The 24,241-nt window shown below is 37.7% G+C and overlaps 1 pseudogene; it reads right to left on the bottom strand.

Moving 5' to 3' along the window:
- Nucleotides 1-12,625: 12,625 nt before the first annotated feature.
- LOC142612011 (uncharacterized) lies at nt 12,626-24,241 on the bottom strand (annotated as a pseudogene).

Here is a 24,241-nt window from a genome sequence, read left to right as displayed (position 1 = left end):
TGTGGGGAGTAAAATGACCTGAATGGGCATATGGGCCTTTGGACTGTAGCATGGAGGGTCGACCTACTCCAGAATTAAACTCTACAAATTGGCCCATACACCGAGGATCCGAGGGTACAGCCGAGAGTGAGTTTCTCCTCGGACAGAGCCAAGAAAACTCAAGACTTCATTATGAATGTCAAGGCACAACTCTCGAAAGACTAATGGTTAAAAGGGGACACCTTGAACCTTCTAGATGCACCAGTGTTAAAGAAAATATCAAGTGCAAAGGCTGCCACATCCGCATTAAAGGCTCTGCACCTACCTCCCTGGCCGCATTAATGGGGAAGTGACCCTTGAACAGTAGGGCTGAAACTTCTAGTCACTGTCCAAAAAGTATCAGGGAAGGAAGTATTTAAGGGGGGTGGAGGCAGAGAAGAGGGGGGATCAACAAAAAAGAAAGAAACTAAGAGTTGTAACTTCTAAGGAAGAAATATCAATAATACAGAATTGGTCCTCGGCTTACGTCCGAGGAGGCCTTTTTTCAGTTATCTTTTGTTATTTACATGTGTTTGTAACTCTTAGCCCGTTATTAAGTTTTCAGCACTTCTAATCTAGGTTACAAGCCCACGCTCTACAAATTTTATTGTCTAAGGCTCATTGGGCCTGAGCCCGTAGTTGTCTTTGGGTCCAGGTGCAATTGTGCACTTACAGATAATTTTTTAAAATTTATTTTAAGATTGCTACCAAACATAGGAAAATAAGATAGTTTTCTAGAAAATGCATTTTTTTTTATATAAAATTATTCACTTTCTAGAAAAATGTTAATGTTGAAACATTTTCTTTGATTTATTTTTAGTTCTTCTATATTAGAAAAAAAAAAACTTATTTTTAGTTACGTAAAAAATAATTTGTATTTTGAAAAGTAAAATTTAAAAAGTTATATGTACATATTTATTAGGATTTTCAATTAGCTTAATTAATAGAGTTTATTGTCTTCAAATTTGAATCTTGCATATATGAGAAAAAAACGCATTATCCTCTTAGGTTGATAATAAAAAGCAATCAACTGAATGAGTACATCACACAACTTGTGTTGTAAGTTATTGATAAAATTTTTAGTTACTGTAGGGACACAATTTGTACCTAAGCCCAAAAGAGGGAAGGGAATAGGCCCAAAAAGCTCAATACAATGAATTTGTAGAGAGTGAGTTAGAAATCTAGGTTCTAATGGGTTTGTGTATCAATTGCAATGGGCCAAGATGACAATAGAATAAAGATGAAACAATTTTATATAAAGAAATCGTCCTCGGACTCAATTCGAGGAGGCGGGTTCTTCTATATATCTCACTTAATGACAGATTACAAGTATTGTTCTTCAGTCTACAGTGTTTTTTTCTCCTTTTTCTTATATCCCTTTATCCTAAGGGTCTCCTCTCCCTTTTATACCATCCTTCCTCCTCTCTCTACCCTTCACGTATGGATTAGATTGTTGGTTTGGATACTTGTCCCATCAGCATCTTCCTGAAGCCTTTAGAAGTAGTTGTAAGGCTGAACACTGTTGCTCAGGTATCACTTCCTCGTTAATGCGGCCAAAGAGTTAGTTGCAGAGCATTCAATGTAGTGGTAACAACTTTCTCTTAGATATTTCATAGCCTTTCCTTGTTCTGTGCTCTCACAATGTATATTCTTACCTATAGAATCTCTTAGAACGTTGCTTCTAGGTGGCAGATCGCACCTTCTAACCTCTGTTTCGTTCAGTTGAGGAGACATCTTTCTTCAGACCTCTCTTCGGACCATTGTAACTTGACTTCTTTCTTTATTCATCAAAGTTGACCTTCCTAACGACGCTTATCCCGTTCTCGGACAATTAGGCGTCCTCGGACCAGGCCCTTGACCCAATATACACTACTAGGCTTATTCTCCCTACAGTTACAAACACACACTTTTTATTTTTTAAATTTATTGAAGTATCATTTTTTTTTATGAACCATTGAAGTATCATTGTATCAAGTAAGATTGGTTTAGCGTATTACCAAAAAAAAAAAGAAAAAAGATTGGTTTAACGTTGACACTAATATGGTAGATTATTAAACAATATAGAATAAATAATGATTTTTTTTCAACTTAAAAAAACTCTTGTTAGTAGAATTTTAATGAAATAGCATTTTTTATACATTTAGAAATTTTGACAATGACTTAGAGAGAATGTGTAATTTTTTAATTATTAGTGCATCACTAACATAAGGAGAACACATTCATTTGGTACAATCACAAGGTGCAGGAAATAACTTCCTTCTAGTGATGGCTAATCTTGAGAAAGAGAGTGAAGGAACCATGTGGTGTGTTTGGTGGTCAGGATCAAGTTAAATAAGGTGTAACTTTTACACCATTTAATAACTTTACACGATATTAATATTTTGAAAATTTTATTATTGAATTACATGTTATATATGTTTAATACGCATACTAAATTTCATGTCAATCAAATATTATTTGATATTCAATCGATAAATTCATGTTTTATGTATAATTTATAACATAAAAAATAGTAAACATTTTATAAATAAGATAGTTATTAATCTCTAATCATTTTAAAATTTTGCAAGCGTGAATGACATAAGGATAAGATGTAATCTAGATGTGGATTTGTCAAAATTTGCATCCAATAAGAAAAAAAATTTGAGTAGTGTAACATTGTTTAAAGTTACACCTGGTATAACTTGAACTCATATATATACATATATATAATTTGCATTAAGATACTTGATGGGGGATGAAGACACTCAGACCGTCCCTGGACGGTCATCACCTCGACAGCTGTCTAGGGGTTAGCATCAAGACAAGGCTAACTCGCAAGTCCATCCTTGGGTTATAAGAAGCTACATCCCTCGTCCAAAGGATGCGCACAGCCCGTCCCGAGATGACTCGTCCACATAAAGACTTATGGACGAGGCTTTTACACTTTAGAATTATTAAGTACATTTTACCACTCCATAATTCGCGCCTAACTTCAGGCGACCGTTTTATGAGAGAATATAACTCTTAAACGGTTGTAGGAGTTATCCACGAGCCCCCGACTTCCTCAAATCCAGGAGAGGTTATAATCCCAATAACTGCTCCTAGGACACTATATAAACTCCTGTTCAGATCAATGAAAGGTACGTTGAACATTTTCCCAAGAAATTGGAACTCCAAAAATATAGAGAGAAAACTGACTTTACCATCGGAGGGTTTTTGGCCGGCGATCCCGGTCACCTTTGATCGTTTTCCTTTATTTTTCAGGCCATTAGAGAGCGAGTGGTCCTTTCAAATTCGGAGCATCCAGCTTACTGATTTTCCTTGCATCATCAGTTGGCGCCGTCTGTGGGAACAAGAGAGCAAACAAATACTATTCATTATTCTTTTTATTCGACTATGTTTTTGTTGTCAAAGATTACTCTGTCCTAGACCAAAGGCTGAATGGTTCGAACAAGATCAAGGGCTACCAGCCCCGGCCATTAGGAGAGTAGGGATGCATCTAGCAATCCCCTTCGTGATCGTAGATCGGCGCCTGTCATGCAACCGCCTTCTATTCAACACATACAATCCATGGTTGCCGCTATGGCGGAACTGACGCGTCAGAATCAAGAGTTGACTAGGGAGATCAACCTCAGGAAGCAGCTCCTAGATGGGCACACGGAGGGACGGGCACCGAGTTAGGAAGGAGGAGGAGAAAATGTCGAGTCCGAGAATCAGACAAGGGGTACCACTTCAAGAAGAATGCCGCACTTGGAGAGAAAGATGGACCAGATGAGGAAAGCCATGGATGAGATGAGGGAGAATATGAGACGGGCAAACCCAGTAGACGATATGGTTCACCAAACGGATTCCCCTTTCACAGCTTCTATCAACAGTCATCCTCTACCCCCAAAATTCAAAATGCCTTCTTTGGACTCGTATGATGGAAATCACGACCCTTGCGATCATATTGCAACTTTTAAGACGACCATGCACCTTCAAGGGGTCTCGGACGAGAAAATGTGCAGAACTTTTCCCACCACACTCAAGGGACCAGTGTGAGTGTGGTGCAGTAAGATATCCCCAAACTCAGTGAGATCGTTTGAAGAATTGAGTAAGTTGTTTGTTAATAACTTCATTGGAGGACAGCGCTACAAGCGCTCATCTTCTAGCTTGTTAACTATGGAGCAAAGGGAAAATGAGAGTCTACGATCCTTTATTACCCAATTTAATAGGAAAGCCTTGACGGTGGATGAAATGGATGACAGGTTGTTGCTGGCCGCCTTCCACAACGGGGTCAATTCTGATTTGTTCATTCACAAGTTCTATGAGCAGGAACCCCAGACTATGGCCGAGCTCGTCCATTCGGCCCAGAATTTCATGAATGCTGAGGACGCCATCATAGCCAAGAAAAGAAAAAGGGAAGAGCGCTTGGAAGCAGGCCACCATCGTTACTCGGATCAGGGACCTCGTCTTAAGAAAGCTCGGGTGGACGAGAGGAAAGACAAGGATTGGAAAAAGGCAAGTTCCTCCGCAAGGAATCAGCAATATACGCCCTTGACCATGCCGCTAGAGTAGGTTCTTATGCAGATCAAGGATGACCCGTCCTTGAAATGGCCGAATAAGATGAAGGGCGATCCCAATAAGCGCAATAGGAGCAAGTATTGCCGCTTTCATAGGGATCACGGGCATGACACGGACGAGTGCTTTGATTTGAAACACCAAATAGAGAATCTTATTAAATAAGGAAAGCTGAGGAACTTCCTTGGACGAGACCAAAGAGATAAGAAACTGAAAGCCAAGGTGGAAGAATCCTCACGTCCCCCACTAGGAGAAATAAGGGCAATTATAGGAGGAAACTCGACAGCGCAGTCATCCAAGTCAAGGAAGACATATCTGAAGGTGGTGCAGAACGTCCAGCTGTCTGGACGACCTTGTAAGACGAGGGAAGTAGACGAGCAGGCTGTAACGTTCACGGACGAGGAAGCAGGACAACTTCATCACCCACACGATGACGCGATAGTCATCACCCTACTAATTTCTGACTACATAACCAGGAGGGTGTTGATAGACAATGGCAGTTTTGCAGACATTCTTTATTACCCCGCCTTCTAGTAAATGAGGTTAGGACGAGATCAGCTCCGACCAGTGAGTTCGCCATTGGTGGGATTCGGAGGAATGAAGGTGCAACCAGTGGGCACCATCACATTACCAATGGTCGTTGGAACACATCCACAGCAGATAACCAAGGAGGTAAATTTCCTCGTTGTTGATTGTGCATCGTCATATAATGCAATTATTGGAAGACCAACTCTGAATAGCTGGAAGGCGGTAACCTCTACCTACCACTTGTCCATCAAATTTTCAACCAAGTACGGAGTAGGCCAAGTACAAGGAGATCAGTTGGCCGCCAGAGAATGCTACTTGGTTATGCTGGCGATGGACGAACATATACAGGTAATGAGTATAGAAGGGAGAAGGATCGCAGCAGAACCCACTGAAGTATTGGAAGACGTCCCTTTGGATGAGGACCATCCTGAGAAGGTTACTCGAATTGGGGCGAGCATGGAAGAGGGGGCAAAGCACGCTTTAGTCCGGTTTCTGAAGAAAAGCCTCGATGTCTTTGCATGGAATCATGAGGACATGCCCGACATTGATCCAAGCGTCATTACCCATAGCCTGAACGTGTGTCCCTATTCAAAACCAGTGCGTCAGAAGAAAAGGATTTTCGCTCCTGAGCGAGACAATGCCATTAAGGAAGAAGTACAGAAGTTGCTCGTCGCGAAGTTCATCCGAGAAGTTTATTATTCAGATTGGTTAGCGAACGTGGTCATGGTTAAGAAAGCTAACGGCAAATGGCGAATGTGCGTGGACTTCACTAATCTAAACAAAACTTGCCCCAAGGATAGTTAGCCATTGCCACGTATTGACCAGCTGGTGGACTCGACGGCAGGTCACATAGTGCTTAGCTTCATGGACGCTTTCTCAGGTTACAACCAGATATAGATGGATGAAGCGGATCAAGAGAAGACCTCATTCGTTACAAGCCAAGGGTTGTATTGCTACAAGGTAATGCCCTTCGGTTTGAAGAACGCAGGGGCGACTTACCAAAGTCTGGTTAACCATATGTTCCGTCCTCAAATCGGGCGAAATGTAGAGGTTTATGTAGACGACATGCTGGTAAAAAGTCAGGACGAGGATAATCATTTAGACGACCTTCAAGAGACTTTTGATACGTTACGGCGATACAACATGAAATTAAATCCAAGCAAGTGTGCTTTCGGAGTTTCGTCGGGGAAATTTTTGGGGTTCATGGTTTCGCACAGAGGAATTGAAGCAAATTCGGATAAAATCCAGGCGATACTGAACATGGAGCCACCGAAAAATATCAAGGAAGTCTAGTCTCTTACTGGACGAGTCGCCGCCCTCAATAGGTTTGTATCAAAAGCTACTGACAAATGCTTGCCATTCTTTAAAGTCCTCAGGAAGGCTTTTGAATGGACGGACGAGTATCAAAGGGCCTTCCAAGACTTGAAGACGTATCTTATGACGGCACCGCTGTTGAGTCCGTCTGTACTTGGGGAAGAGTTGTATTTGTATTTGGCAGTGTCCCCACACGCAATAAGCTCAGTGTTGGTCAGAGAAGAAGGGAGAGTCCAGAAACTAGTTTATTATACAAGAAGTGCAATGAGAGGAGCAGAAGGACGATACCCGATGATGGAAAAGCTAGCCTTCGCATTGATCACAGCTTTTAGAAAGCTGAGGCATTATTTCCAAGCTTACATCATCAACGTCCTGGCAGACCACCCCATAAAGAAAGCAATGAACAAGTTGGAAGCTGCTGGACGACTAGTACAGTGGGCTGTTGAACTTAGCGAGTTCGATATCAGGTACATTCCAAGGAGTGCGATAAAAGCGCAGGCATTAGCAGATTTCATCGCAGAGTTCACCCCCAGCCACGACGACCTGGACAAGGACGAAGGAATTAAAAAGTGGGTGATTAATGTAGACGGATTGTCCACACTGTATGCAGGAGGGATTGGAGTTATACTAAAGTCCCCCAAGGGTGATAAGCTGGAGTACGCGGCCCGTCTACAGTATCAAACCACCAACAACGAGGCTGAGTATGAAGCACTACTCAAGGGATTGGAATTGGCTAAGTCCTTAGGGGCGGAGTCGATAACAATCAGAGGGGATTCTCAGCTAGTCATTAACCAAGTAAATGGAATGTGTGATACTAAGGAGGACCGGATGAAGAAATACCTCAGTAGAGTGAAACGACTCGCATGAAAGTTTTCGGCAATAAGTTTTGTTCAACTCCCTAGGGAGGAAAATATAGAAGTGGATGCCTTAATAAAAGCAGCTTCGTCAGGAGTTACAGACGAGTACGACGACGTCCAGTATATGTCAAGCATAGACATTCCAGACATACAGCAGATAGGAGGAGAAGAGAATTGGACGAGTCCAATAGTGACCTATCTTAAAGATGGACGGCTTCCAGAGGACAGAGAGGAAGCTAGAAAGTTGAGAGTCAGGGCAGCCAAGTACGTCCTCATAAATGAAGTATTGTACAAGCGAGGTTTTTCTCAACCTTATTTAAGGTGCTTGGCTCCTGACGAGTTGAATTATGTTCTGAGGGAAGTCCATGAAGGAGCATGTGGAAACCATTCGGGGGCGAGGTCACTAGTCCATAAGATCATCCGTGCCGGCTACTATTGGCCTACAATGCAGGTAGATGCTAAAGCTTATGTCAAGGAATATGACCAGTGTCAGCGCTATAGCAATGTACTTAGATGACCGTCGGAATACCAGACCCCAATGATGGCCCCGTGGCCCTTTGCATAGTAGGGACTAGATATCCTAGGTCCCTTCCTCATAGGAACAAGACAAATGAAGTTTTTGGTGATAAGGATCGATTACTTTACCAAGTGGGTAGAAGCCGAGCCTCTTGCGATAATCACTGAGCAAAACGTGAAAAATTTTGTATGGAAGAATATTCTGTGTAGGTTCGGAGTACCCTGGGTATTGGTATCGAATAACGGACGTCAATTTGACAACTCACCCTTCAGGGACTTTTGCAATCATTTTGGAATCAAGAATCACTATTCCTCGCCCTCACATCCATATGCAAACAAACAAGCAGAAGTAGCAAACCGATTCCTGCTGAAAATCATCAAGACTCGGCTCGAGGGGGTAAAAGGGATATGGCCAGACGAGTTACCAGGTGTTCTTTGGGCTTATAGGACGACTATTCGAACTTCAACAGAAGAGACCCCATTTAAACTAGCCTATGGAAGTGAAGCTGTCATACCAGCAGAAGTTCATATGGCTAGTCACCGAGTAATGAAATATCAGGAGAAAGAGAATGAGGAACAACTTCGTCTCGACCTCGATCTTGTTGACGAGGTAAGAATGGATGCGGAGCAAAGAACAGCAAGGTACAAAAATCTTATGGCTAGACAGCATGATGTTATGGTGAAACCCAGACAGTTCAGTGTGGGGGACCTTGTCCTCACAAGAGTCTCTTTGGCAACTAGGAACCCAGCTCATGGAAAATTGGGACCCAATTGGGAAGGACCCTACAGGATAATCAACTACAAGAGGCAGGGGTCTTATTACCTGGAAGCCTTGGACGGGCGAAAGTTAGAGCATCCCTAGAACGTGGAGCATCTGAGGAGGTACTATCAGTGACAAGCAAGGACGAGGGAAGCCAGTGGCAAAGTCACAGCTCGGATTTGCGTGTTCGCTTATATTTACTGTTGTGTTCTTACTACTATTATGGTGTGTGTTAAGAATAAAAGGTTTATTAGTTCTTAAACTTTTGCACTGTTTTACTGGCCAGCTTATGAAGGACAAGGCTATGTATTTCCTAAAGTATTTTAATAAGGCACTGGCTTATAAGCGTGTGCCATACCTGTGGACAATGTTCATATAATAATATGGTTTGGATTTCTAATGTATTCAATGCATAAATCTAGTTTTCCTAATAATACACACAAGGGGGCAAAAGCCTAAGACGAATGAAAATCTCTGGACGCAGTAATACTCGTCCAAGCATTCCTTGAAATAAGGATAATGCAAAGAGAAAAAAGCCAAGACATACTCGTCCAAGCATTCCTTGAAATAAGGATAATGCAAAGAGAAAAAAGTTAAGGCATATTCGTCCAAGCATTCCTTTAAATAAGGATAAAGCAAAAAAGAAAAAGCCAAGGCATACTCGTCCAAGCATTCCTCTAAATAAGGATGAAGCGAAAAGGAAAAAGTCAAGGCATGCTCGTCCAACATTTCCCTTAAATGAGCATAAAAAGAAAAGGCTAAGGCCCACTCGTCTAAGAAAGAAAGTAGGCGCTAAGGCATACCATCCCAAAGACGAGCGGCTAGTCAAGACGAGTAAATTTCTTGCAAAAAGACGAATAATAAGTGCCTAAGGACAAGCAAAAGTAATGGTCACCATTGTCGTCCTAAATGGGTCGTCCATACAGAAATCGCGTAGACGATCATTCAACACTTCGAACATTGTTTAAAAAGACAATAGCATAAATGGTAAAAACAATGTATAATCTCGTCCATGAAACAACGATGACAGATGAAAACAAATATTCACTAAGAATTAAAGAGGGTAGACGACCATCGTCCAAAAACCTTTATAAAATACGCCTTAAAAAGGCAATTGTTAATAAACTCGTCTAGAACACTCTGGACAAGGTAATTGTACTCTAATACATTTTAAAAAAGAAAAAAGAGAGAGGTCCGAAAACAGCGGACCAAAAGAAAAACAACGTGAGCTACAACACTAGTTTAAAAGTTGTCAAGAAGGGGGGGCGTCAACGTTGGGATCGTCCTGGGTTGGTTTGGTTGAGGCGTCGTCCTCAATATTAACGTCGTCTAAACCTGTTTGGAGAAGAGAACTTGTTGCAGCGCCAAAGTTAAGTTTAATGGTGCTAAAGTCAACTCCAGGAAGTTGTCTATAGTGTCCATCCTAAAATCCTCGAACCCTGCTGCATAGTTAGTGTCTAGCAGGTCAGTAAACTTTTTCGACGCCTTGAACTCCTCCACTACCTCGTCCTTAGCTTTCCTGAGAAGGAGACTATACTCGTCATTCTTCTTTTGAAGAAAGTCAAGACGGTCGTCCTTCCTAGCAGCATCAGATTTCAGCTCATCCACCAAAACGCTCAACCCTTTAGCCTCGTCCTTGGCCTTGTTTGCCACCTCAGCCCAAGTCCTGCAATCGTTCTTGATCTCTTCTATCCTCTTCTCCAGAAGGATCCTCGTCTTATCCATCTCTGTGGCCTGCCTAGACGCAGCTATGAACTTCGACATTGCCTACATAGAAGACGAGAAAGTTTAAGAGAAATGACATTGGATAACATAGCTAAAGAGGACGAACCAAAGGCGCTTACCTTGAAAAGGTCGTGAACGCCAGAATGTTCAAACTCCTTCAAAGACATGTCGTAGCACGCAGCCATGTCCTCGCCTGTCACAACCTCTTGGAATCGCTCCTAAGCTAGATCCTCGTTCTCCAATAAATTTGTAGAAACCCTTTGGGAAGGTTGGGACAGAGCGGGAGCGTAGGACTTGGACGGGGCAACGTCAACAGGTGTAGACGAGTCTACGTCGACGATTGTAATGGACGGCAGGGAGGAAGGAGGTTCAGATCTGGCAGCCTCTGGCAGCCTTGGACGACCCATGCTTGGCCTTCTTCCCCCGACGGCTGGGCAAGCTTCCCAGATCCAAATTTTTGGACAAGCTTTTCTCTTGTCTCCAGAAGCAGGACGAGCCTCAGGTCTGGCCACTTCCTCGGCCACCCCTTTTCCCTTATTTTCCTTCATGGTTGCCATTCCTAAAAATAAAAACAAATAAATGAATTATAGTAGCAAAAAAAAAAAAAAATACACACGTTTTAAAGAATAAAAACACTCACGTCTACGGACGGTTAGTTCGTGTGCTAGGGTTTCGACGGACGGGTCAGGGCCAAGTCCCCACCTATGTAGACGTTGAAGGATCACCAACGAGTGATAATCTCTCTCGGGGTGCAGACGAGCCCTGTGGACGCGATCACGGTGGAACTTACTCAAAGAAGGACGCCTAACAGCTGCAAAAAGAAGAGGAAAACTAAGGTTAAACCATTGTTTAAGGATAAAACACAACAAAATCAATTAAAAAAAAAAGAGTGAAGGAAAAACATGATATACCTTCTTGACGAAGGTTCCCTAATTCTCCTGTATAAGGAGGGAATGTATCTCTACCAACCTCGATAGGATGCCCCGTCCAGAAACCAAAGACAAAGAAAAATTCTATCTTCCAGTTTCTGTCAGACGAGGGTAAGGACTTAATCAGCCTACAGTCATTGCCCCTGGCTGTAAACTGATGAAAGCCTAGAGATTGACTTATCTCAGAGGGTTTATAGCAATATAGGAACTCGTCCACGGTGATAAGACGATTCCCATCAAACACCTCCCTCCACAAGACTTGCATAGAGACAATAAGTTTCCACGCATTGGGGTTAAACTGACAAACCCAAAAACCCAGTCTGGTAAGCAATTCCCTCGTAAAGGCATTTAAAGGAAATCTAAGCCCCCCTAACTGGTAAGCTTCGTAAACACCTATCCCAAAACAGGGTTGACAACACCATTCCCCTCGGACGGCTAACCTAGGGTTCAGATCATCTAGAATCTGGAACCAACTCCTAAGAGCATCTAACCTCTTTTCGTCCGTCTTTGAAGGAATTTCTATGGCACAACTATATACTGTTTCTTCTTCGTCTAAAGGAGAGGACGATGGGATGCTTGTCGAGATATCAGCCCCAGAGGATGTCCTCATCCTAATGCTCTCTTGAAAGGTTTCTACAGGAACTCCAGGAACACCAGATGTGTATTCCTCAGTTGTGTGGCTACTACTACTACTGTCATCACTGGAGATACTGTAACTAGAGGAGTTGTGATACTCGTCTGTGGCCTTGACCACACTGTCGCTAGATGAACAGGAGGCCATTGAGAACGTCCTATCACTTAAAAAGGAAAGTTTGAGTTAGAGTAAAGAGAGTACCTGGCTCTAGACGAAGGATACTAAAGACGCTGAGGATACTCTTAGACGAAGCGACGGACGAGAGTGTCAAAGCAGAAAATTGGAAAAAGTGAAAGGGGCGTGAGAGGGAAACCACTATTTATAGGTAGAAAAGTCTCGGTAATCACAATGATGGAACCGATGAGAAAGCGACACGTGGCATATGCCTCGAAGGAGTAAACCTACATGACCAACGCCTTATGAATGTGTGACACGTTGAACGCTTCTGAAAGAAAAAAAAAAAAAAAAAGAGACTCGTCATAAAGTATGTTGATACGCTGCATAACCCCTGAACGAGGGGGCAACTGATAAGGGATGAAGACACTCAGACCGTCCTTGGACGGTCATCACCTCGGCAGCCGTCTAGGGGTTAGCATCAAGACGAGGCTAACTCGTAAGTCCGTCCTTGGGTTATAGGAAGCTACATCCCTCGTCCAAAGGATGCGCACAGCCCGTCCCGAGAGGACTCGTCCATGTAAAGACTCATGGACGAGGCTTTTACACTTCATAATTATTAAGTACATTTTACCACTCCATAATTCACGCCTAACTTTAGGCGACGTTTTATGAGAGAATATAACTCCTAAACGGTTGTAGGAGTTATCCACGAGCCCCCGGCTTCCTCAAATCTAGGAGTGGTTATAATCCCAATAACTGCTTCTAGGACACTATATAAACACCTGTTCAGACCAATGAAAGGTACGTTGAACATTTTCCCAAGAAATTGGAACTCCAAAAATATAGAGAAAAAACTGACTTTACCATCGGGGGGTTCTTGGCCGGCGATCCCAGTCACTTTTGATCGTTTTCCTTTGTTTTTCAGGCCATTAGAGAGTGAGTGGTCCTTTCAAATCCGGAGCATCCAGCCTACTGATTTTCCTTGCATCATCAATACTAATGTGGGATTTTTTATGTTAATTAAATATTTGTTTTCATATTATTCTTTTAACCATGTTATTATTAGGTGTGCCATGTTAACAGTCCCTTAGTCCTTAGCTAAGTCATCGAATTTTGTAGGTGAGATACGTGAGATTATGACAATGACCAAAATGAAATATGATTAAAAAAAAATTCAAGGACAAAAATGATATATATATATATATATATATATATATATATATATATATATATATATATATATATAAACACAAGCATTAAAATGAACACACCCCCTAAATACAAGGATGAAAAGTTTATTATATGATACGTATTTAAATTTAGGGTTTAATTCGAAACTGTCTCAAATTATATAAGAAATATGTAATTTACTAATTTCTTTATTAAATAGTAATCATTTGGCGCAACCACCGCATCTATCACTAAACTTGATCTCTTCAGACTTCTTGGAGTCCTTTCATTTGTTAAACAACTTTTGAAAAGTCAGATTGAGTTGGAATGTCTCATACAACAAAATGAAGTAAGAGACGTCAGCTACTCATACTTGACCTCATCATGCTCTTGTTGTGAAGAAGCCTCGTGAAGGCCCTTATGAGACGTCACATTGATGATTAATGGCCCCCCTTCTTTGTGTTTCACACCTTTGGATGCATGGTTTTCTCGGCTCCAACTGCTTAACCCCCCCCCCCCCCCCAAAGTCAACTACTTAGCATTTATTTTATCTTTGCAATTGGAGAGTAAGGCGAGTGAAGTTGAGTTTGGGGAAAAAAAAAAAAACTTCTATGGTATTGAATGTTGTAAAAAAAAAGTAAAAAAAAAAAATTATTTATAAAATGAGTGTAACTAAAAGAGAATGTTAAGATGGATAAATGATACGAGAGTCAGGATTCAAAATGTGGAAATTTGCTTAAAGATAAGGACAACCATTCTTGATGATGTAAGCCCCTTGGTTCAGGTTCCATTAAATTCAATAAGGGTCTCCACTGATGGATCGTGATAAAACGGACTAGGTTGCCCAATGTTTGCCCTGCCTATACATGGTCTGAAGAGTAAGCCACATGCCTAGATCATGGGTCATAGTGGAGAGTAGGGATCACTGCTTGGTTTTAAATGGATTGAGAACCACTTTGAACCCAAATTGTAAAGACCTTACTCTTAATAATTGAAAGATCAAACTTAGCCGTAACTAATAGTTAGTGGACTAAATTGACAATTTAACTAGTTTTAAATAAGAATATCGAAATTTTTATTAAAAAAAAAGAAAAGAAAATTGAATTGCTATAAAATAAAAGTGAATATTGAATTATGAGTAAACTCGGCCCAATGGCAAATAGGCAGGTCAAAAGTGGGAAAGGGTTATTTACTCTCTTTTTTCAGCCAAATAGCAAGGATGGTGAGGCCGAAAAAAGAAAAAAGAAAAAAAAGGAAATAAAACTGTAAATGAAGATAATCCTTTGACTAAACTCTTCATTGATGAGGGCCACCTATAAGTTGATGATTCTTTGAGGATCAGTTTATATGATGCGCTCTCCTCAAATTGAGGCACAGTTTGCTCTCTTTTGTTGCTTTGTGCAACTACGCCGTGTACTCTGTGCACCCTAATGTCACTATCCCTTTCAATGCTGTTATGTCTTGACTCTTGATGCCTTAGCAACAACTCTTGCAAAAACTTGGGTTTATTTATTTATTTTTTTTTACGCAATCACTTTTCAAAGTACCAACATTAGATTATTTATTCTACATTATATTTTATTTAAATAATCATCTTTTTTTTTTTTAAATTTTATTATTATCTCCATAAATAGCGAGAGAATCTAATGAGACATGAGAGCAAGAAGAGAGAGAATAAAATAAAATATTGAAATACAATGTGAACAATACTCATGTATATATCCATGGTTACTATAGTAACTATGTATTTTTACATAATTTTGTATGGTTTGATCATGCGGGTGAATTTTGTGTTTGGTTGGCTAAAATGTGGTCCTTGTTATATTATACAAGCATTGATACAAGTGTTCTTACCCTTCAAATAAGGTAGAATATACTCTTCAATATCACTTTGGGAGATGTCATCTAGGAACACTTATGTACTTGACCCTTCCTGCTTCATCTAAGGTTTTCAAACCAATCCAATCCTCAATGTAAAGTTGTGTCTGCACAACGAGTGACAAACAAGGTTTTGAAACTTAGACCGTTCATTGAATCATAAAAGGGAGAGGTTCAAGGTTTTTGAGGTCGAACCGAGGTTGAACCGGGGTCGAACCGTGATGATGTCATAATTAATTTAATAATTAATTAAAGTCAAAATATAGATATTAAATTTATAAAACTAGCAAAATTGACTAATATATCTATATATGTGAGGGAAATTTAATGATTTTCAAGCATATATTTAGTAATTAAATAAGAAAGTTAATAAAATAAAATAATAACCATGAAAACAGTAAAATTTATGATTAATTTTTGAAATAAAGTTGAATATTTTTGGAGGATTTTAATTATAATTTTTTTTATTCCTTGTAAAAGATGGATAATTTAATTAAGTAGAATAATATTGTGTTAAGTTGTTTTTATAAAAAAAAAAATTGCTAAGGGGTTGGACCGCACGGTTCTTGACACCAGTTTGTGCGGTCCAACCCCGGTTTTAGGGGTTTACGGAATTGACTAAAAATATGGTTATTTATACTTAAAAAACTGGTTTTCATCCTGGTTTTCGGTTTTCACAGTCCAACCTCCCGATCCAGTTTGGTTCTAAAAACAGTGGTGATGAAGACTAAGATACCTCTTAGGCTCAAAACACAAAAAACTATGTTGTAGTACATATGAAGTTTTAGATTATAGTGCTAAATTAAGGTGACATAAACTTCCTTTTGTTCTAAGGAAAAAACAAATGATGTTTTTATCATGCTAACTCGTGTTATACACTGCAAAACTATGCCCTGGCCCTTTATCATGCGACATAACTCTCATAGCCAATGGCTTGCATTGTCTGCTACAAATTTCTTCTAAATATTTTGACAAGCCTTAATTAATTTTCCAGCTTGAGATTCAATGAAATGGATCATCAATTTATTGTTACAAATAATCTGATTGTTTCCTTCACATTCTTAAATTCACCCAAGAAATGGTCAAAACAAAATCTTCTCTTGCTTCATGGAAATGAACTATTTGTATTTAGAGAAGACAATTTTTATCCATATCCAAGAACCCACCCATTACCCACCTTATTTGGATAAGTCTTAACCTAACCCATTTGAATATTTGGGTTAAATGGGTAAAGACCCTTTTGGTCATTTATTTAGATAGGTCTAAATGGATAAATCCATTAATACCCACTAAACCCATCTAAAATTTAAATAAACAACATAAAATCTAAATTGATAGAAAATGACCAAATTATCCCTAAAACCTAAAAAATGACCAAAATACCCCCCAAAACCCAAAAAATGACCAAAATACCCCGGAAAACAAATAAAATGACCAAAATACCCCTAAAACCCAAAAAATGACCAAAATACCCCAAAACCCAACAAATGACCAAAATACCACCAAAACCTAAAAATTAATAAAATACCCCCAAAACCCAAAAAAATGACTAAAATACATACGAAACCCAAAAAATGATCAAAATACTTCCAAAAACTAAAAATGACCAACATACCCCCGAAACCCAAAAAATGATCGAAATACCCCCAAAACCTTAAAATGACCAAAATACCCAAAAAACCCAAAAAATGACCAAAATACCCCCAAAATCCATAAAATGACCAAAATACCCCCCTAAACCCAAAAGATGACCAAAATACCCCTAAACCTTAAAAATGACCAAAATACCTCCGAAACCTATAAAATGACTAAAATACCCCCCAAAAACTTGAAAAAATTACCAAATTACCCTGTAACCTAAAAAATGACTGAAATACGTTTGAAATCCATAAAATGACCAAAATACCCCATAAACTTAAAAAAAATGACCAAAATACCTCCAAAACCTAAGAAAATGACCGAAATACCCTCAAAACCTAAGAATTACCAAAATATACCCTAAACCTAAAAATTACCAAAATACTCCTTAAACCTAAAAAATGACTGAAATACCCAACCTAAAAAATGATCGAAATACCCCAAGACCTAAAAAATGACTAAAATAACCCTAAAACCTAAAACAATAACCAAAATACCCCAAAAACCTAAAAAAATGATTGAATACCGCCAAAGCCTAACAATTACCAAAATACACCCTAAATCTAAAAAATTACCAAAATACTCCCTAAACCTAAAAAAATGACCGAAATACCTCCAAAACCTAAAAAATAATTAAAATACCCCCGAAACCTAAAAAAATTACTAAAATACCCTAAAACCTAAAAAATGATCAAATACCCTCAAAACCTAAAAAATGACCAAAATAACCAAAATAACCCCAAAACCTAAAAAGATGGTCGATAAAACCCCTTGAAACCCAAATTATGACCAAAATACCCCTAAAAATGTAAGATGACCAAAATATACCTGAAACATCGAAAATTACCAAAATAGAGGTTTAGGGTATTTTGGATGTTTTGAGGATATTTTTGACAAATTAGAGGTTCTAAGAGTCTTTTAGTCATTTTATAGGTTTCGAGCGAATTTCGGTAATTTTTTAGGTTTCGGGGTTATTTTGATCATCTTTTAGATTCTAAGGGTATTTTAGTAATTTTTTATGTTATGAGGGCATTTTTGTCATCTTTTAGTTTTAGGGTTATTTCAATAATTTTTAGATTTTATGGTTATTTCGGTAAATTTCTAGGGTCCAGTATTATTTTGGTAATTTTTAGGTTTTGGGGTATTTCGATAATTTTTTAGGTTTCAGGGGTATTTTGGTCATTTTTAGGTTTCGATAGTATTTTGGTCATTTTTTGGGTTTTTGGGGTATTTTGGTCATTTTTAGGTTTTGTGGGTATTTTGGTTATTTTTTGGGGTTCGGGGGTATTTTGGTCATTTTTTGGGGGTACTTTGGTCATTTTTTGGGTTTTGGAAGTATTTTGGTTATTTTTAGGTTTCTAGGGTATTTTGGTCATTTTTAGGTTTCGAGGGTATTTTAGTCATTTTTTTGGGTTTGGGGGGTATTTTGGTCATTTTTGGGTTTTGGGGGTATTTTAGTAATTTTTAGGTTTTGGGGTTATTTTGGTCATTTTTGGATTTTTGGAGTATTTTGGTCATTTTTTGGGTTTTAGGGGGTATTTTGGTCATTTTAGAGATTTTTGAGGTATTTTGGTCATTTTAGTGGTTTTTAAGCATATTTGGTGATTTTAGAGACATCGGGGGTATTTTGGTCATTTTAGAGGTTTCATGAGTAATTTGCTCATTTTAGAAATTTTAGGGATGATTTTGGATGTCCAAGGGTATAGTGGTAGTTTTGGAAGTGTAGGAGTATTTGCATCATTTTAGGTATTTAAGAGTATTTTGGTAATTTTGAAGGTCAAGAGGGTATTCAAGTAGTTTTAAATGTATTTAGGTCATATTGAGTTAAATGAGTGGGTTAATAATTAAATAGGTTAAGTTGGTACTGAATAATTAATTTATATATAATTGGGTCATAAATGAATAAATGCGTAATTACACACTCTACTCATTTATGACCCAACCCGCCCATTTGCCACCCCATTAGCATTGTATTGTTTCTTCAACATTAATAATAACCAATGTGTCTCCAGTCATGCTTTTTTCATGATATAAAAGTTGTAGCCTTCATTTACTGTAAATGAAAGTGCTCGTATTGGTAATTTAAATGTCTTAGCATTTCAGCTAAAATGACGACTGTTTTGCTATGTGTATCTGGGCACTGCTCAGGTTGGTAATTTCACTTATGTAACTCCTTAATTAAAACCCATTTTGGCAATGGGATTCCATGTCAGCGAATCATTCAAATTTGGAAAGTAAACTATGTTTCAAGCTAAAAACAATACCTGTTGTGGAGGTAAAATTGGCTTGAAGGCCCCATCTGGGTAATATCCAAACCAGGAGGTTTCCTTAGGTATCAAAAGAGTATCATTCTCAAACTGTTAGGCATACAAAAACTAAAAGAAGGACAGAGAAGGTTGAGAGATGCTTCATAACTTTAAAATTTCTTATTCTGAGAAAATTTAAGCAATCTGAGAGGACCAAGAACGTTATATATTCCTCAGCAATTTGCAATGATAAGTCTGTTATTAAAAAAAAAAAAAAAGAGACTTGACCATGATAAGCACCAAGCTCTGTAAGCTACTGAATCGTTCCTTATAAGTGGAGTTTCTCTCGTCAGGGAGTTCATGATAAGCTTGTTAAATTATCAATGCATGTAGATGGATGACTATATGACAAAGGCCAAAAAATCAGTTTCACCCTTTGTGACTACAGAGTAATTTCAAAAAGGACAGTCAGCCAAAAGCTATTGAAAAGAAGATCACTGCAATATCTGTAAGTGTTCATCAGGTTATTCTACTCACATTTGGTAATTTGAAATAATTGCTGGGAGCAAAGTGATCCTGCCATTCCAGAAATCAAAGGTCATGCTTATTAGAAACATCTAAGATATAACATAATTTGACAGAAAAAGAGTAACAAGATGAAATTATCCAACTTCAATAAAGGAGTTAAAATGTTATACGAGAGAGAGAGAGAGAGAGAGAGAGAGAGAGAGAGAGAGAGATTTATACTTGGAAAAGGTCAGTGTAGAGCAATGACTTGACTAGTTTGTCCACAAGAATGCATTTAAAACCAGACTGTAGAAGCAAAAAGCCAAATAAGAATATTACACAGAGCTCAAGATAGGATTAAACAAAAAATATTAAATTTTATATAAGAATACATCTATTCCTTACTTTTGCCATTAGTCCTAGGTGATCATTATCAAAAACAAGCATTAAGATTTATATTAATGGTTCTCAAAATTTAACAATATATAATACGCAGAACTAGCCATTAACCCAAAAAAAGAAAAAGAAAATTTGAAGTCTCCAGAATAGGCTTCATTGACAATATGCAGAAAGGTGGTAGACAATGACAACAATGAATCTTAAAATTATGTTTTTGAATTATTAACAATGTGATTGAGTGAATTGATGTAGAGAATCTGGTGAGACCTAGATATTCATGATAAGCACAGGGACACTGCTAATCCAATTGGACAATTAGAAGTGCATACAAAGAACAATAACAATAATCTCTAAATAGAATTATTTTGCAGTATATTTTATACAACTCTAAAATCAGTAATGCTTACACCACATTGAGGAACTGTGGCAATACCAGCATGAGGTCCTTCTAGAGATATAAAGTTTTTAACCTGTTTTCAAAATTAATAGAGATAATTTTGTTACTTTAGATCCAAACATGTAAGAGGAAACAAGTTCTCAAAGAAGACTAAGAACAACATTATATAGAGGATATACACTAATTTTTTTTTTAAAAATCAATGTTCTGTAGATAGATTTATGAACCTATGCAACATACAGTCAGAGTATGAAGGGATGAGACAGCACTAATTTACATTAGCTAAGGAATTCCAATTTCCTATATACACAGCTTAATGAGAGAACAAAATAATGTAATTCCATAGCTGAAAATGGAAAAAAAAAAAAAAAAACCTACAGGTGAATTACTCAAGTATGGTTGACTAGAACGTGGGATGACATTAACAGTGGAATATAGATGATACCATAGTTATTTAGAGTATTTAATAGTTTGAAGAAAAAAAAAATCTTGCACATGGACTCAGAGAGATAATTTGATTCATCTATCACAAATTTATTTTATCATCATTTCAAATTACACAGTTGTTACTCTAAGCTTGAATTGTCTGTTATATTTCAGGCAGAATCAATGGTTATAACTTATAACCTCACATTTCCATCCCCCACTACCAAACAGGGAATAGGAAAAGAACCCAAGTGAAGGAATACAAAGAAAAGCAGTACAGTTTATCAAGTCAAAATGCTTTCAAAAAATATATACATAAATCTAACAGATTGATATCTAAAAAAAGTTATTCAGCTAAAGCATAATGAATGGTGTTCTTAAGTTAACTTAAGAACACCATTCATTATGCTGATTTCACACAATTTAGGCATATAAATGAATGTTCAAAAAAAAAAAAAAAACTAACATTTCATGATAACAAAGTTCATGCAATGGGTTGAACAATGAATTAATAACACTAAACTAGCAAAGTTTATCAAAAAGACTGGTTCTTACAGGAGGTTTCCAAAACACCTCGGCCTATTAAACAACCCTGTTAAATCAAATGAAAGTTGAGAATGGGAACCAGTAAATAGAGGCTGCCTGCTGTGGATCAAAAGCCAAAATTAGTTGCAATTTCTATGAAATTTTTAAGGGTATCAATTAACAATTATGACTTTTCCGTCTTTGTTCAATTAAATTTATTCCAGGCCATATTAGCTTTTCAATGTGCCATGTCAACACTCTATTTGCTACATATGCAATTTATTTAATTTCAAGCAGACTGTTTGTTGAAATTAACGACCCGTTTGGTTAGAGGAGTTGAAAAGTGAGAGGATAAAAAATGGTGGGAAGATGAAAAAGTAGGAGGATAAAAAAGATTTTATTTTCTCTCATTTTTGTTTGGTTGAAGGTAGAAAAGTGGAGGATGGAAAAAACAAGTTTGAATAAATTTACTCATATACTATTCTTAAAGAATAATGTCCAATTAAAAAAAAAAAGTGACAAATATCCACAAAAAAAGAGCAATCACCTAAATTTATTAAAAAAAAATAAAAATCATATAAAAAAAAATCATGTCTAGTTAAAAAAAAAAAAAAGTATCACGCCTAGACCCTAGAAAATCAAATGAAAAAAAAAAAAAGAATAGAAAAAAAAGGGAAGAGCAAGTGGGAGGATGGAAAATTGTGGGAGGATGGAAAAGTGAGAGGATGGAAAATATTTAGTTTTCCCTCTTGTGTGTTCGGTTGGAGTGGTGGAAAAGTGGGAGAGTGGAAAACTCTTTTGTTTGGTTGGAGAGAAAAATGGAAGGATGAAAAATGTAATTTATATAAATTGACTATTATACCCTTGTTACATAATATGTAAGAAATAGATTATTTGTACTCATTACATAATATAAAATTTATCACATCATATATATAAATTTATATTATTATAATGTAAAAATTAGATTAGGTCACGATGAAAAAAAAAAAAAGAACGTTCAAGACCTTCAGGTAACATTGAAAAAAAAAGAAAAAAAAAAAAGAGAACTTTCAAGTAACGTTGAAAAAACAGAAAAGAAAAAAGAGAGAACGTTCAGGACCTTCAGGTAACGTTGGAAAAAAAAAAAAAAAACCTTTCAGGATAGGTGGGAAGAGAGGTATTTTTGTAAAAATGTTACCATAACATTTTTCTCTCCAGATTATCCTTCCGATTTGGAAGGAAAAAAAATGTGGGCCTGGAGAGAAAACTTTCTCCCCGATTTTCTCTTTTTCCTATTTTCCTTCCTCAAACAAACAGTGAAAAACGGTATTTTCCATCCTATTTTCCATCCTCTATTTTCCATCCTTCCTATTTTCCACCCAAACGGACGGACCCTTACTATCCAGAAGAGGGGAAAAAAGAAAGGTGGCAGGCCTAGAAAATCAAAAAAGAAAAATGAAAAAAAAGAGGCAACGTTGCCCAAAGAAAAAAATACAAAAAAAGAAGAAGAAGAAGAAAAGAAAAAGGCAACAAGGCAATGTCCGGGGAGAAGAAAAATAAATAAATAAAGGCAATCTATGTGAATGTGCACATGGGTATTTTTGTCAATCAATAAAAAATTCAACTTGGTGAGTCTGGAGAGAAAACACCTAGGCCTCATCATTTATTTTCCTTCCTTCTTACACAACCAAACACACTCTAAAAAAGTTTTCCTTCCTATTTTTTTTTCTAAAGTTTCTATCCACCTTATTACACCTCCAAACAAACACACCCTAAAGGAAAATACTATCACACACACTATCACACATATTCACAAAATACAATAGAAAACATGACTTGAAGTCAACAGTGCTCCGAAATTGTGTGTGAAATAAACAGTACTCCGAAATTAATATCTTTTACAATTTTCAGGGACTAAGTAAATCTCAACCCTCTAAATTTGAGGTAAGAAAATTGAACTTGGACCAAATTACAAGGGCAACAATGATTTTAACCATTAATTTACTAATAGACAGCAATGAAATGAAAATTTAATGCAGCTTGAGAAGTAGAATAGCACAGTCTATACTAACATAATTTTCCTCTGATGAGATCAGAGAAACAGTAAACCTGTTTCTGAGTATACCAAGCATGATTAGAGAGCGTCCTACCTAAAACCACAAAATGCAAACTAACATGTATTTAACCTTTTCATTTATTTATCATGTATTAGGACCACCTAGACATAAAATGACAAGGAGAGCTTCATTGCATCAATCATCCTTGACCAACAGCAAATTCAAAATATCATCCCCTAAAGCTTGAACATAAGTTGTTCTGTAATTTCAATAAAGGAATAAAATTGAAGTTAAGACAGATTACCTAGCACAATAAGACAAACTAAACAATAAGCGTAGTTACGTAGATCAAGCAGATCAAGGAAGAATATTGAACGCACCCTAGTGATATAATTAAGGTTGGAATCACCAGAAGTTCAAGAGGAAGCTAAAATGAAATGTGCTAGAGGCGGTGAAAAAGAGGCAAGATGATATATTATTTGCGGGTGCTACAATTGAGATTGGAACCACCAGAAGTTCAAGAGGAAGCTAAAATGAGGTGCTAGAGGCGGTGAAAAAAAGGCAAGATGATATATTATTTACTGGAGGGGTATGTTTTTGTGGAACAAGGTGGTAAAAGAAGGAAATCGAGAAGCTGATTCCGCATTCTTTGAGAGATGTGAGAAGCTGCAAGAAAGGATCCCCGAGAGGACTTTGAAAGCATTCAAAGAACCTACATACACACACAACTCATTTCTTACATACAAACTTATGGGTAAAAATCACCTTTGAAAACCGGCTTATAAGGGAAATGTGACAAAGAAGTTATATTCACATGATTAACTTTGCATTTAAGCCATGTGGGACCCTTAGATTGTAACATATCATGTTAAAATTGGATGACTTTTAAGAGTCTGTTACTATGTCATAAGAAACAATGAAGACACTGTTAATGAGTAATCAAATGATCATTGTGTATGTCATGCTACATTACAAATACATTTAAAACAGGAAAAACCTGATTCTCAAATCACCTGGAAGACACCAACGATGTTGTAACTAGTGGCGGCTTCAAGAATTTTGTTGAGGGGGTTCAT

This window comes from Castanea sativa, chromosome 10, assembly GCF_040712315.1.
Source record: "Castanea sativa cultivar Marrone di Chiusa Pesio chromosome 10, ASM4071231v1".
Lineage (NCBI taxonomy): Eukaryota > Viridiplantae > Streptophyta > Magnoliopsida > Fagales > Fagaceae > Castanea > Castanea sativa.
This window is presented reverse-complemented; position numbering and strand designations above follow the sequence as displayed.